At 28.0% G+C, this 17,151-nt stretch overlaps 1 long non-coding RNA gene across 2 annotated transcripts; it reads right to left on the reverse strand.

The window, feature by feature from the left end:
- Window positions 1-6,366: 6,366 nt before the first annotated feature.
- LOC141287802 (uncharacterized) lies at window positions 6,367-7,979 on the reverse strand. 2 transcript variants are annotated; one of them, XR_012339531.1, is made up of 4 exons: window positions 7,593-7,979; window positions 7,329-7,487; window positions 7,127-7,220; window positions 6,367-6,821 (listed from the first exon to the last, which is right to left on the reverse strand). It is a non-coding gene; the product is annotated as an uncharacterized lncRNA (long non-coding RNA). The 2 variants fall into 2 exon arrangements; XR_012339530.1 differs by having other exon boundaries at window positions 7,329-7,979.
- Between the last annotated feature and the right edge of the window lie 9,172 nt (window positions 7,980-17,151).

Genomic DNA, 17,151 nt, shown 5'->3' on the forward strand with positions numbered 1-17,151 from the left:
AGTTGCTTATGCTCATCAAGGCTGCATTTATTTGATCAAAAATACAGAAAAAAAAACTAATAATAATATTAGTTTAGTTAAAAAAAAACTAAAATAATATTGTGAAATATTATTGCAATTTAAAATAATGGTTTTCTATTTGAATATATCTAAAAATATAATTTATTTCTGTGAAACAATGCTGAATTTTCAGCATCATTACTCCAGTCTTCAGTGTCACACGATCCTTCAGAAATCATTCTAAAATGCTGAATTATTATTAGTGTTGGAAACAGTTAATTTGTAAATACTAATTCATCTTTTTTCGGAACCTGTGACACTTTTTAATGACTCTTTAAGGAATAAAAAACTTAAAAGAACAGCATTTATTTGAAATAGAAATGTTTTGTAACAATATACACTACTGTTCACAATTTTGGGGTCAGTACTTTTTTTTCATCAAGGATGTGTTAAATTGATAAAAAGTGATAGTAAAGACGTATATCGTTACATTGTTATACTTTTTGTAATAAATGCCATTCTTTTATTTATTAATCAAAGAACCCTGAAAAATGGATCACAGGTTCCAAAAAAATATTAAGCAGCACAGCTGTTGCTTGTTCTCCAATTTTGATCTCCACTTTATAATGCTGTGATGCCTAAATTCATTTTAAATTAATTTCAGTCATATGGAATATACAGTTGAGGTCAAAAGTTCACATACACCTTGCAGAATCTGAAAAATGTTAATTATTTTACCAAAATAAGAGGGATCATACAAAATGCATGTTATTTTTTATTTAGTACTGACCTGAATAAGATATTTCACATAAAAGTTGTTTATATATAGTCCACAAGAGAAAATAATAGTGGAATTTATAAAAAATACCCTGTTCTAAAGTTTACATACACTTGATTCTTAATACTGTGTTGTTACTTGAATGATCCACAGCTTTGTTTTGTTTTTTGTTTTTTTGTTTAGTTGTTCATAAGTCCCTCATTTGTCCTGAACAGTTAAACTGCCCGCTGTTCTTCAGAAAAATCCTTCAGGTCCCACAAATTCTTTGGTTTTTCAGCATTTTTGTGTATTTGAACCCTTTTAAAAAATGACTGTATGATTTTGAGATCCATCTTTTCACACTGAGGACAACTGAGAGACTCAGTTTATATATGCAACTATTCCAGAAGGTCAAACACTCACTGATGCTCCAGAAGGAAACACGATGCATTAAGAGCCAGGGGGTGAAAACTTTATGAATTTGAAGATCAGGGTAAATTTACAATATTTTGTCTTATGGGGAACATGTAAGTATCTTCTGTAGCTTCTGAAGGGCAGTACATAATGAAAAAATATGATATAGGCAAAATAAGAAAAATGTACACATTTTCATTCTGTTCAAAAGTTTTCACCCCCAGCTTTTAATGCATTGTGTTTTCTTCAGAAGCATCAATGAGTGTTTGTAATAGTTGCATCTGAGTCCCTCAGTTGTCCTCAGTGTGAAAAGATGGATCTCAAAATCATACAGTCATTTTTAGAAAGTTCAAATACACAAAAAGCTGACCTCAACTGTATATAAGAGTCATATGGACTACCTTTAAGCTGCTTACATTGACATTTTGTGGTTGTACAGTGAAAAAAAAGACAGAATTTTCATTTTTGTGGTGAACTCTGCATGTAATTGTCGTTTCACGTTTGGGACTCCGATGCATGTTGTACGGCGCTCCACATGTAACCGAACACGTAAGGACCTTTCCGTGATAATTACCACCCCTCCCCCTCCTCCAGAGATCAGAGCACGAGGTGAGGATGGGGCCGCGGCGTCGTTTCCACGGCAACCCCGCCAAAGCCATTTGCAGATGCAGCGGCTCGATCAGCTAATTGACGCAATCACAGAAGAAACCCGGCCGCTGTGCCAGATCAGCTAACCGTACCCTTCCCCCATCGGCGCAACCCTCCCCCATCTTATTCACAATTCAATCAGCCTCCATAATCCATCAGGAACTCCGACTAATTCACCCAGCGTGGGCTTTTCTCAGTCATTACAGAGGAGCTGATTGGAACAGGTCTTCCACGGCGCTTGAAACTTCAGCAAAGCGTGTACGGGAGAACCGGAGGAGAGACGTTTTGCTCTGAACCCGCTGGGTGCGTCGATATTTAGTAGGAGTGAAAGTGAAAGAAAGAGAGATAAAGGGTTGGTTACAAGGTCCAGTAAGATGCCTTCTGAAGTCCACTGATTTGTAATGTTTTTTTTTATGACTATTGCTTGTCAGATTGTATGATATGACTCATGTGAGATCTACAGTGGACTGAGCAACATCAGCGGTCTTATGTCAGACTGTACAATATACTTTGGATGTGTTAGGACTTTGTCCGAGATTGATATCACTGATTGGGTGTTTTACTTCACTTACACTTACGTCACATTTACATCTTCACTGAAGCTGTCTCGCACTTAATCTTTCAATAATCTTGGAAATATTTTGCCTGGATATAGAAAAAGAAAAGAACATTTTAATAGCAACAAAAATATGCAATGTTGCCTTTATAGTTTAAGTTTAATATAGTCCTACTAACATTACTAAAAAACAAACAAACAAAAAAAAAACTAAATATTATAAATAAATAAATAAATAAACAATTACAAAAGCACCTAACAAAACTACCCCTCCCACCAAAAAATAAATAAATAAATAAATAAATAAATACAAATACAACAATTGTAATAATACAATAATACAATTAAAAAAAAATTGTTAGTTAAAATACAGCTGAGATACAATATAAAAAATATAAATAGAAATAAACTATAAATAAAATATATAAAAATAAATAAATATCAAAAAAGACAAAAGCACCTAACAAATTTACCAAAAGACAAAACATAAAATAAAAATACTACAATAGTAAATAATAAATACTGCAATAACTAAACCTAAAAAAAAAATAATAAAAATAAAATAATAATAATAAATAAAATAATTTGTCAAATAAAATACAGTTAAGATACAATATAACAAAAAATATAAATATAAATAAATATTTATAAATAAAGCAAATCTATAAATAATATATATAAATAAACATAAATAAATATAAATATTAAAATATAAATATACATTAAAAAAATTTTTATTATTGCCTTGGCTATTTAAGATGTAGTATGCCTACTTGCATTACTAATACGGGGGAAAAACTACATAGAAATAAAATAAATAAATAGACAAAAGCACCTAACAAAATTACCAAAAAAAAAAAAACACTATGAAAAATTATAATAGTAAACAGTAAATATTATAATAAACTAAACTATAACTAAAACTTTTTAATTGTTAATGAAAATACAGCTGAGATAAAATATAACAATACTATAAAATATAACAATAATATAAAATAGAAATAAATATTTATATAAATAAACTAAATTATATATATATATACGCATTTTAAATATAAATAAAAAAATCAACAATGTTAAATGTGAAATGTTGCCTTGGCAGTTTGAGCTGAAGTAGATTTTAGTACTAAATCTAATATAAATTATATTATTATTATTATATATAAATTATATATATAATATCGTAAAACCAGCTTAGATAAAATATAACAAAAATATATCTAGTATCTCTTTGTTGGATACTAAGATTCATCGCAAAGGCAATTAAATGGGCATTGGTGAGCATGTCACACTAAAGAATCAAAAACAGCTGATTCTATGCTATGACAAAACAAATCCTATTTCATTTATAAAATTTGCCAAAAATCATGGCACAACTGCACATTGTGAAACAGGATTAAGGCAGAATGTTTACTGAAACACATTAGTCATTGACTATGCACACATATAAATAGCATTATAGTTGAGTTATAAACCGTCAGCATGTTACAAAAAGCATGACATTATATGCATAAAAGTACATGCATATGCAAAAACCGGAAAAAAGTCCACTTTTATCAATACTTTTATCAATTAATGAAATCATATACCATTTTGGATGTTTTTTTTTTTTTTTACTGAGCTTGTTGCAACACATTCTAGGATTGCTTTCTCTTTAAAGGATACATGGAATTATCCAAAAGAAGCTATTTTAGAAAGCATTATAATTAAGCTGCAGACATTTTGGAGCAGTTATGAGTTACAGTTACAATGCGGCCTACTGTATGAAGGCAATTTAGTAGGTTACGGAAGAGAGCCACAGAAAGAGAGAGAGAGAGAGAGAGAGAAAGTGGATGTGAGCGTTTACTACTAGAAGCAGAAGTTCACATGACAAGATGTAGAGGAACAGACAGCTTGTGGGAGCGTTATTAAAGGGTTTGCAGTGCTTATTACTACGTACGGTCTGTAGCATGTGGTTTGGTGTGTGTATGCATGCGTGCTAAATGCATTCTGAGTGTAATTACTGTGAGAGTGTGCATGTCAGCAGGAGTCCCACTGATTTTGCTTGTCTGTAAATACGCACGCTTTCAGAGGATGGCTACTTTCATGCTAAGATAAATGCATCTTACCACATGTTCTTCCAATGAAAATCATTCTATCCTTATGACTTGCAACAGAGAACATAGTGAAGGAAGATAAAATATTACATTCTAATTAGCAAATGCAGTTTAACATTTCAATACTGGACTATATAAAAAAAACTAAAAAAAAGTTTTATTAATTATTTGTTATATAGATAAATTATATTCAATAAAAATAGTTTGTTAATTAAAACAGTTGAGATAAAATTATAATATTAGCAGTTTTATTAAAAAAAAATAAAAAAAAATATATATATATATTATAAAAAAAATGTATTGTCAAAAGTTTGGAATATTTACAAAATATATATTCGAAAATGCAGTAAAAACAGTAAGTTAAAAATAATATTTTAGCACCTAATAAAATTACTAAAAAGTGAAAATATTAATTAAAAATTGTAAAAAATAGTAAATAATAATTACTAGAATAACTAAAAATATAAAAAAAATTATTAAAATACAGTTAAGATAATATTATAATTTTTAGCATTTTGTATTGGTTATATAAAAATAAAAAAGATATAAAATTTGTATTCTATTTTAAAAATTACTATGGGTCAAACATTTTGAATAATTAAAAAAATATACGTTCAAAAATGCAGAACAAAATGGTACAAATATATAAAAGTAATATTATAACACTTAACAAAATGACTAAAAAGTGAAGATAGCAAATACTATAATAGTAAATATTAGTAATATTACAATAAGTAAAAATATAAAAATAATTTGTTTATTAAAACTCTAAAATAATATAATTCATATAATATAATATTAGCAGTTTTATTGGTTATATAAAAATAAAAATAAAAAATAAAATATATAAAAATAAATATTCTATAAAAAAATACTGACAGTCAATTATTCAAATAATAATAAATAATAAATACTACAATAACTAAGAATATTAAAACAATTTGTTAATTAAAAGGTAATATTATAATATTATATTATAATATATTATATTCAAATAGAAATTAGAAAAATCAAATATATAAATTAATGTTATATGAAAAAATAAGTAAATAATAATAATAAGTAAATAAATACTACAATAACAAATGTTTTAAAAATAATTTGCTAATTAAAATACAGTTGAGATAATATAATATTAGCAGTTTACAGTATTGGTTAAATAAAAATAAAAAATCAAACACAACAATTAATATTCTATTAGTTTGGAATAATTACAAACTATATGTTAAAAAATGCAGTAAGAAAGTAATATATATATATATAATGTTTTCTATTTTAATATTCAAAAAATAATTTATTCCTATAATATTTTGCCACTTTAAATTCCTTTACTGTCACTTTCCTTGCTGAATAAATCTATTAATTATTATATGAAAGGTATATTTTAGATGCTAAAAATATATAAACAACTATACCAAACATAATATATAAAATAATATAAAAAGTAATAATTAGTAATATAAATACATATACACACACACACACACACACACATATATATATATATATATATATATATATATATATATATATATATATATATATATATATATACATATATACATACACATACATATATACATACACACACACACACACACACACTGTAAAATGTAATAAGTTGACTTTACTTAGAAAAAGTGAGGAAACCGATTGCCTTAAAATTTCCAAGTAAAGTAGAGTATTAATGTTTAGTTGGCATTACTTTAACACAATTTGTAGGGACAACTTGTTAATCAAGTATACTTAAGTACTGTTGACTTAAAATCATTATTTGAGTTAACTTTCTATTAGTGTTCACATTACTAGGAAAATATTAGGAAACCGATTGCCTTAAAAATCCCAAGTAAGCTAAACTTAAAACAATAAGTTAAGACAAAAAGCAACAACTGAACTTGAGTTTAACAGTTTATTATAAATTAAATCTCTTCAGGTACTACAGCAAACAAAGTCAGATGACCCAACTCTGTAAACAGTTTTTTGATATACAAAAACCACATTGTTACTGATGTTAATCTCAAACAGCCTCAACTTATATCAACAGCAGGTTGTTAAGTGACTGTAGTTTTGGTTTCAAAGATTTGTGTCCAAGAATGAGAAACACTCTCTGAATAAAACCAAAGGTGTTCTTGAGCTGTGGAGGGTACTCCAAATTCAGTGCATATATCATCCCAAAAAGTAGACACATGGGATCTGGAAGATTCTCAAGATCATCCATCACGATGATTCCTTCCAAGATGATTGCGGTGTTTGAAGCCTCCAAATGCAGTGCTTATGGGGAATCCTGGGAATCTTCTGGTATTACAGACAGTATCCCAATGGAAATCTGGGGTGTGTCACATTCGAAGTCCTAATTAAAAAAAGGAATAGCAATATTACAATTCTTGTTACATTATAAATGGGAAATCTCACAAAAGTATATGTCACCTAAAGAATCAGGACCATCTCTTGAGCCATGTTCTACGTACAACTAATAAAAACTGTTGTTAAATTACATTGTAGAAATTTGACAAAAATTAATAGTACAAAGGCTTGATTAAGAAATGTGAAACAAAAGCAGAATTTACTTATCTGGTCCAAATTAAGAAGTTGCCTAAAACATAATCGAATGCCTATATGTGATGTTTGTGTGGGGGTTATAGTAAAGGTACTTACCAGTGCTCTTGTAAAAAAAGTTAGAGGCTTCTTCTCCAAGAATGAGTAGAAGGCCACGAAGAACTTCTCTGCGCTTTGCAGTAATGTCAGTGCTCTGAAAAAAAAAAAGATAAAATTACATTTTATAGTGTATGTATAACATAAAATTATGAAATCAGTTAATAAGACAATTTAGTTTAAGAAAGAAAAGTGATAAGCTTACCACAGGTTTGATTTGCTGAAGAAATTCAGAGCGTCTTTTTCCAACAGCCCCTTTCTTGCTCTCAAAAATGTCCAGAAATCGTGAAGCATGTTAATCGAGTGCAGAGAATAATTCTTGCTTGAGGTTTTTGCTTGTAATTAAATTAAACTCTGAATTGATCTGTAAAAGGAATTGAACAAGTTCGAGAGTAGCTTCCATGATTTATGCTATAATGCTTCAATAGAATAGATCTCTTTTCATAGGAAAAAAACAAACAATACTTACACTTCCATTGCATGTCTCATCATCTAGTAAGATCTGCAAGTAAAAGAATATGTATTATTATCATCATACATCTAAAATAACATTCAAATATAAATCAGTGAATCAGAGTAATCAGTAATGTTTTAGTCAGGCACTGCACACATTTGCCCTCATTCTTGAAAGTTTCATGAAAATATACAAATATATTTACGGAAAACTGCGTAAACCAGACATTCATGAAAAAGCTAATCTGGATTTCACAAATGATTTATAAATCACAGATTTGACCATCAAACATGTGTCTGTTATTAAATCACAATCATTAAATAGCATATGTGTGCCATTCACTCAGCATTATCTCCCTTTCAATAAATTGTCTATATGCAAACTGTGACAGCACTTTGATGGTGCAGCGTTTTTCAGCTGAGATGCTGATATGGATTATCCACAGTTTAATATATTACACCAGCATCTGGTTTTGCATCTAGTTTGCTCTATCAACAATTACTGAATATACAAATGCAGTCACACAGGCAATATTAACCTCTTCTTTTTTTGTTCAGTAGTTGTGAATGTAGGATGCGAGAGTTAAAAATATTTTTGCACACAATTTTAACTAAAAGCAGTTTGCTTAAAAGAATACAGAAACATTGTATATTTCAAACACAATTTACATGTGCTTGGAAGTAGGTGTAAAACCTACTAACATTTGGAAAACACTTTCATGAACCAAAGATTTTCCATCAGAACGGAATTAACAACTTACACATTAGCTGAATTTTCAAGAATGAGGCCATTCAAAACAATAACTCGATTAAAAAAAATGCAGCCAAAGATGCAGTGATTAGCAAATGTTAGACTGCTCATTTCGATGAACACAATCCAGCACAATCCAACAATTTGATAAAAAAAATATAACATCCAATTTTGCTATGTAGCTCTACTTTACTTACTCTGATTATTACATGGTCGATTACTGTATATTAAGCAACTGAAAAAGATAAAAAAAACACGAGATGACTCACCTCTCCATGTGGTTCTCCCATCGTCAGATGCACTGCCACAAATCAACGCTACCTAATGGTGGAACTGTGCATAACCACTTATTTCAGAATACTAATTATTGTAAGTAAAGTTTAATTATACCTATTTAGTTTAATCACTTTCAGTGCACAAAAGTTGTCATTACTTTGTTAAACTTAGTAAAGTCAACAAACTTATTCAAAATAAGTTATAATCACTTACTTTTATTAGTAAGATCATCAGTTACATTTTACAGTGCACACACACACACACACACACACATATATATATACATATATATATATATATATATATATATATATATATATATATATATATATATAAACAGATTTCTGTTTCAAATATATGAAACATAACCGCCATACTAGATTCTTCTGATTGGCTGAGAGTCGTCTGTCTGGCTTCCATGTAAGATTGTAAAGCTTCTTTGTAGCATGTTAGGCTTCCTCATTTTCCTTCTCCTTTCGGCCCCGCAGGTATTCAGCCGAAGAATTGGACAGGTTGACTGGAGCAGTGCTGTTGTTATCTAGCGCTTGCACATGTCTGCATGTGGACAAAACCCATCAGTGTAACCACTGGAGCGGCAGCCATCTTATCGCAAGCAGAACCAGCACTGTTAGGACTCGTCCGTCCCCCCGTTCCCACACAGGACCCCAACACTCACGTTAAACACGTATGACTGAAGCATCTAGCCTCTTGATACCTCTCTTAAGGTTTGAGATTACAGGACTGGGAATTAGACATCATCCTTCAGAAGGGACTATCAGCCCCTGACACACTGTACATGTTCAACATGGCATGATAATCTCTGTGTGTGTGTTAACATGACATTAAAGCAACTGTGCTTCATTAATCCCTGATAAATCCTTATTGATCTAAATTTAAGTTCATAATCCAAAAGTTCCCAATGCTCCATCTTCTGTCAGAGCTGTTTAGTCAAGGGAATTCTTTTTGTTTTTATGGTATATGCCCATACATGGTTAATTTAAATGTGTTATACCCATCAGATTGCTAGCTGACAGCATTATTAAATCACTAGAAATCATTGACAAACAGCAAGGACATAATGTAGAAGTTTGTGAATGATATGCATTTAAATTTTGAGGAAATTTGCAGAGCGCTATGCGGAACTCTGCTGGCAAATATTCAGTTTATGTGTACGGTAAATATTCTATTTATATACATTATTGTACAATTTTGAGGAAGCTTTTAACTTCCCAAAATCCCCAAGTTGTTCATAAATGAAAGTACAAATGTTTAATATATACTAACATAATATAATATAATATAATATAATATAATATAATATAATATAATATAATATAATATAATATAATATAATATATTTGCAGTATTTATGTGGCACAAAATCAAGAATTTCAAGATTATATATTGGAATGTATTTTTATATAATATAATATAATATAATACAATATATTTTAAAACTAATACATAATTATATAATTTTTGTGCAAAATACATACTGCTAATTTATATTATATTAGAATATAAATCAGCAGTATTTATTTTATTTTTAAAATCACGGATTTCTAAGTTATGTATTAGATTGTAGTTTTAAAATATATAATATAATATAATATAATATAATATAATATAATATAATTTTAATATAATATAATATAATATAATATATAAATCTGCAGTATTTATTTTGCACAAAATCAAGGACTTCAAGATTATAGATTAGAATGTATTTTTATAAAATATAATATAATATAATATAATATAACATAAATTTGCAGTATTTATTTTGCACAAAATTCACTATTATATATTAGAATGTAATACAATAAAATATAATATAGCAGGATTTATATGTCACAAAATCAAGAATTTCAGGATTATATATTAGAATGTCATTTTAATGTATATAATATATATAGGATAGAATAGAATAATAGAATAAAATTGAATAAAATAAAATAAATGAAAATAAATATATTTTTTCAGTATTTATTTGGTGCTAAATCAAGAATTTCAAACAGGGTGGCAGAATTAAGTTTATACTAAATACAACTAATAACTAAAAAAATAAACTCATATCAACTAAAATAAGAGACCTAGACTTAATTTATATAAAGTCAAATATATAAATGACACATTGAAAACATATGTTGAAAATAATGACTGCTGCAGCATTTACCTAATATTTCATATTACAAAATTATTTGTAATAAAATAAAATAAAATGAATAGATCACTGAATATTTTTTGTAAAGTTAATACAAAAAAGCTGATTCACCCCTAAAGGTTATTGCACCACAATATCACAAACGCACTTGACGTTTTTTGATGTGATTACTGCAATTAAATATAACACATCATTTAATATCTTTAATTTTGAAAAAGCAGTATTTACCCATTATAAAAACAAGAAAGATCTCAATTAGGGTGACAGAATTAAATCTACCCTAAATACAACTAATTAAAGTGAAAGTGAAATATATGAAGTCAAAAAACAGAGACTGACTGCAGCATTTAACTTAATATTTTCATTAAAAATAAATAAAAGGCCTGCAGGGACTGAATGAATCATTGATTTTTTTTTAACAAGTTCCTCACCAAAATATCACAAATACACTGCAATTTATGTGATTATTGCAATTAAATACAATATATCAGTTAATATCTTTAATTTTGAAATTTTACCTTGCACAAAAAAAAACAAAAAAAAAAAACAGCTTGAAATCAGGGAATAATGCCAGCATTTAAATTATTTTCATACCTAAAAAAGATGGAAAATGCCATGCAGGAACTGAAAGAATCACTAAATCTTTATTTCAGAATCAATTCATTAAAATGAATCATTCAAATTAAACGATTCACTAAAATAGTGAAATGTGACATTTCTCACACTGACACTCTTAAAAAATAAAGTTTTCAAAAGGAGGGTTTCGAGAAAAAAAAAAAGCCATAGCTGAACCATTTCTGGCTCCCCAAAGAACCTTTCAGTGCACAGTTCTTAAAATAACCATTTTTTTCTGTTAAAAAAATAATCTAAATAATGCTTTTAGTTTTTAAAAACACTTCTAAACACTGCTTAAGACGGTTGCACCACAAATGCATTGCTATTTATGTGTATTTGTCTAGTTCTTTCCCACAATCCTTTGCTATGAAGCAAATTATAAATGAATGACAAAGCGGTGCAACCGCCAGAGCGGTAACACACGTAAAGCCGAGGTTTATGAGCAAGGTGAAATGTGATATGAAGCCACGACATTTTCCTTGCAGAAACTCCCCATCTGCTCAATAATTCACACACCGTCTGCCTGATTGGCCTCCCACAAGCCATCAGTGCCAGACGTGGTGACAGACACCAGAACAGAAGCGCTGAAACACAGGAAGTGCTGGGGACCGGGGGCGGGGTCAGAGGCCGTCGCTCAAGGCATCTCCATGACGAGCAGTCCCAGCATAGCCCACTCTGATATGCCCTCCTCAGCTCTATATATAGAGCTGCTCCGCTTCTGTCCACCTGCCAGGGTGGCTAAATATAGCAGGCTGCTCATTTTCCTTCACTCCAGCTCCACATCGGGCCGGCCGATCAACTTTCAAACCGCAGTGAGAAGGGGGCGGAGATGGAAGGATAGATACTGATATCCTTGTAGTTGTACATGTCTTTCACACATGTCCTGCAGCAATGTGGCTTACGTGGGTAACGCCATTAACTGTGATGACTTCCCTCAGGCTGTTCACTGTAAATCACATTTTATAAAACAGATAATTTCCGGCTCGAAAATCTGAGTGGATGAGGCTTGTTCATTGTAAGTCATAGTATGAGCGGCTATCATGTATTTTGTTAAGGAAAGGTGTGGTAATGATATTTAGTATATATTTGCAGAAATTCTATGCACAAACATTACAATTCTGACCTATACTGATAAGTTAATAATGTCATGTTGCGGCACATAACCGATAAAAAATAAATAAATAAATAAATAAATAAACAGATAATATTTTATTTTATTTATTTATTTACTTATTTATTAGTATATACATTTGCGTAATTTATATGCACGAATATTTAAGTTCTGGCCTAATGTTAAATTATAGCAGATAACCAATAAAGTGTAATTTTTCAAAAATGAAAAAGTGATAAAATTCACCAACACTTTTTAATATTAGTATATGCATTTGCATAAATTAAATGCATGAATGTTTTAATTTGGCCTATGCTGAGAAGATAACGAATAAAATGATATTTAAAAAAATATATATATTATTTTGTATGTATTTGCATAAATTCTATGCAGTAAAGTAAACCGATAAAATTTACTTCTTTTTAGTATTTAGTATATACATTTGTGTAAATTTTATGCACGAACGTTACAATTTTGGCCTATGCCAGCAATGTCATGTTATAGCAGATAACCGATAAAATTATTTTTTTTATTAAAAGCTGATAATGTTCACTCAACTTTTTTTGTATTTAGTGTATACATTTGCATAAATTATATGCACAAATATTACAAATATTATATGCTAAGCCAATAAGGTCATGTTATGGCGGATAACCAATAAAAGTGAATGTTTCAAAAAATAAAAAATAAAAAAACGGTCAAATTCACTAACAATATTTTTTAGTACTTAGTATATACATTTGCATACATTATATGCACCAATATTAAAATTCTGGCCTATCCTGATAAGCCAATAATGTCATGTAAATAAAATTCCCCCTTTTTTTGTATGTAGTATATACTTTGCGTAATTTATATGCACAAATATTCTTTTATGGCAGCTAACTGATAAAATTACTTTTTTTGATAATGATAAAATGATAAAATGATAAAATTCACAAAAATTATTTAGTGTTTAGTATGTACACATTTGCATAAATTATATGCATGAATATTAAAATTTTGACCTATGCTGATAAGCCAATAATGTCATGTTATGGCAGATAACGATACATTTTTTTTTTTTTTGAAAATTAAAAAACTAATAACATCAACATTTTTTTGTATTTAAAATATACATTTATAATTATATGCACAAATATTAAGATTCTGTCACATACTGATATCAGTAATGTCATGTTATGGCACATAATCAATAAAATAAAATGTTTTGACAATTAAAACCGATAAAATATACACTTGCATAAATTATATGCATGGATATTAAAATTCTGGCCTATGCTGATAACTAAATAATGTCATGTTATATATAGATATATATATATATATATATATAGTTATATACAGATAACTGATCAAATGTAATTTTTCTAAAATTAGAAACCGATAAAATTCACTAATGTTTTTTTAGTATTTAGTATATAAATAGTATATAAAATTGTTGACTTTGTCCTCACAGCACAATGAAACTCAGTTCAGTGGAATGTATGAATAACAGACTGGCTTCCTTGTCCAGCTGCTCTCTGCTTGTTTCTATGTTTGCCTATATAGAAGTGTTGCATAAGCAGGTAAGACAGGATAAAGAGTAAAATTACAGAACATTCCCCCGTCCCTAAGGAGGTACATTTCCTTCTTCCTGATCTCCGTGTTCGGTCCAGTGCTCGTAAGCAGAAACAGGAAGTCAACAAACGGTCAAGCGTTCCATTTCAACAGGAAAAAATACCTATAAAAGATGTCATGACATTGGCACCACATGGTAAACGGCCACTGACCATAAACTGAAAGCCTCTGAAAAACACACAAGCTAAAAATACATACGCGTTAAAAATATGCCCAGAGTTTACCGTAAACGCAAAGCAGCATTTTCCACATAAGATGCATTGCTTGTCAGGATCTGGCGGATGAAAGAAACGCTGGCCGCAAAGAAATGCCTCCTTTCCTCCTATTTTTTCTTGAAATAACATTTTAGATTCTGTTTTTTTGATTACTTTCCCAAAGTTCTATAGTTAACAAAAAAAAGGCAAAAATGACAAATCTGTGAATATTCTATGAATAAGTCATACAAAACAAATAAAATTAAAATAATAAAATTAAATTAAAACGCTAAAATCAAAAACAAAAGAGATATTTAAAATTTACTTTTATAGATTTTTATTGTATTTAATGATATTTGTATATAAAAAAAATTGTATCCTAATTATTTAATTTAATGCATATAATGTAGAAAAAAATATAAATTATGCCTAAATTTGATCAATAAATTTTAACTGTTATGGTAAAAATGTTTTTGAATTTGTCTTTTATTTTAGCATTTTAATTTAGTATAAATAAATAAATAAATATATAATTAATAATAATAATAATAGTAATAATAATAATAATAATAATAATAATAATAATAATAAAAACATACAAAATTAACAAATGTAGTTATTAAATATAGGCATATTTGACATTTCTCTATTAATTATTAAATTAAAATGCTAAACATAGGAGTTAAATTATTGGACAATTCTGATTTGTGCAGTAACCTTTTTAGAGACAATTTTTGGTCTCCATTTGATTAGCATTTTTGTTATTTTATAATTTTAATGATGCTACTATTATTCTAAAATTTGGAATATAATAATAATAATAATAATAATAATAATAATAATAATAATAATAATAATAATAATAATATAAATAAATAAATAACAATTATTAAATCTGGGCTTATTTGAAATTTTATATTTATATGATATATTTATATTACATGTTAAATATTATATTATATATTCAATTAATTTTTATATTTAAAATTTTTTGGTTGCTACATGATTTGAATTTGTTTTTTATGAATTTAATGATTCTACTATTATTCTAAAATTTGGAATATAACAAATAAATAAATGTAATTATTAAATCTAGGCATATTTTACATTTCTCTATATTATATATTAAATTAAAATGCTAAAACATAGGAGATAAAATATTGGCTCAATTCAGACGTTAATTTAGCAAAATAAAGGCAAATGTATGCATACATTTAAATACATTTTATAATTATTACTTTAAATATACTTTTATCATTAAATATGTATATAAGAAATCAATCACAAAAAAAGGAAATAATATAACTAATATTTTACATTTCTCTATATTATATATCAAATTAAAATGTTAAAATATAAGAGATAAAATAATGGTTAAATTCTAATTTGTGTAGTAATTTCGTGACTTATTTTGTCACTACAAAATTAGCATTTATGTTTTTTTTTTTAATATAATTTTAATGATGCTACTACTATTCCAAAATTTGGAATAATAATAATAATAATAATAATAATAACAAACATAGTTATTAAATTTAGGCATATTCTAAACGTTTCTATATTATATATTAAATTAAAATGCTTAAAAATAATAGAAAATACCAGACAATTTTGATTTGTGCAGCAATTTTGCCATTTTTAGTCACAACATGATTAGCATTTATGTTATTTCATCATTTTAATGATGCTTCTATTATTCCAAAATTTATAATAAATAAATAAATAAATAATAACAAACATAGTTATTAAATTTAGGCATATTTAAAACATTTCTATATTATATATTAAATTAAAATGATTAAAAATAATATATATTAAAATAATATTAGACAATACTGATCTGTGCAGTAATTTTGCCTTTTTTAGTCACTACATGATTAGCATTCATGTTATTTTATCATTTTAATGATGCTACTATTATTGTAAAATTTGGAACATAATAATAATAATAATAATAATAATAATAATAATAATAAACAATTCACAGTTATTAAATCTAGGCATTTTATAAATGTGTCTATATTATATATTAAATTAAAATGCTAAAAAAATATATAAAATATTGGACAATTCTGATATGTGCATACATTTTGCAATTTTTGGTCACTACATGATTAGTATTTTACAAATTTTATGATGCTATAATTCTAAAAGTTGGAGTACAATAATAATAATAACAATAATAATACTATAAAACAAAATAATAAAAAATATTATTATTATCTGCAATAATAAGTTGAGTGTCCAAACTTTTAAGTGGAAATATATATACTATAACTTAAAACCAGACCCTATTTATTGCTTCATTGGATTGAGAATAATATATTGGTGTATTATTGTAGTAATTTGCATTTAAGACACATCACATGGCCATATCATTGCTCCAGGCTAATTTATTCTCATGCAATTGAGTTCCTGTATGGTAGTACTTCACAGCTAAAACATACAAGACAATACTTTTCAACATCTGCTTATAAGCTCACAGATAATTTAAAGCATTTATCAAAAGCGAAGACCCTGTCATGCCTCACCGGCTCGGGGCGTTTAACATAGGTAGAGGTTACTTTGTGTGTCACTAAAACACATTAACCACGTTTGACAGACAGAAAGAGGTGCATTATGGATCGAATGGGATTCAAATGAATAAACCAGTAGCAGGAAGCGCTGGTTACATTAAGAAGTGTTCAGGACACACAGTGCTTTTAATACAGCATTGAAAAGAATCAATATCACTGCTTCCTGGAGCAGGATCCGGCAATTCACTGGACGAGAGAAATCTGATGCTTCCGTTTGTTGGCTTCCCTGGGGCGCTAACATACAAATCACACGCAGCATGGATGTAGT

Source organism: Garra rufa, chromosome 15 (genome assembly GCF_049309525.1).
Source record: "Garra rufa chromosome 15, GarRuf1.0, whole genome shotgun sequence".
NCBI classification, from domain to species: domain Eukaryota; kingdom Metazoa; phylum Chordata; class Actinopteri; order Cypriniformes; family Cyprinidae; genus Garra; species Garra rufa.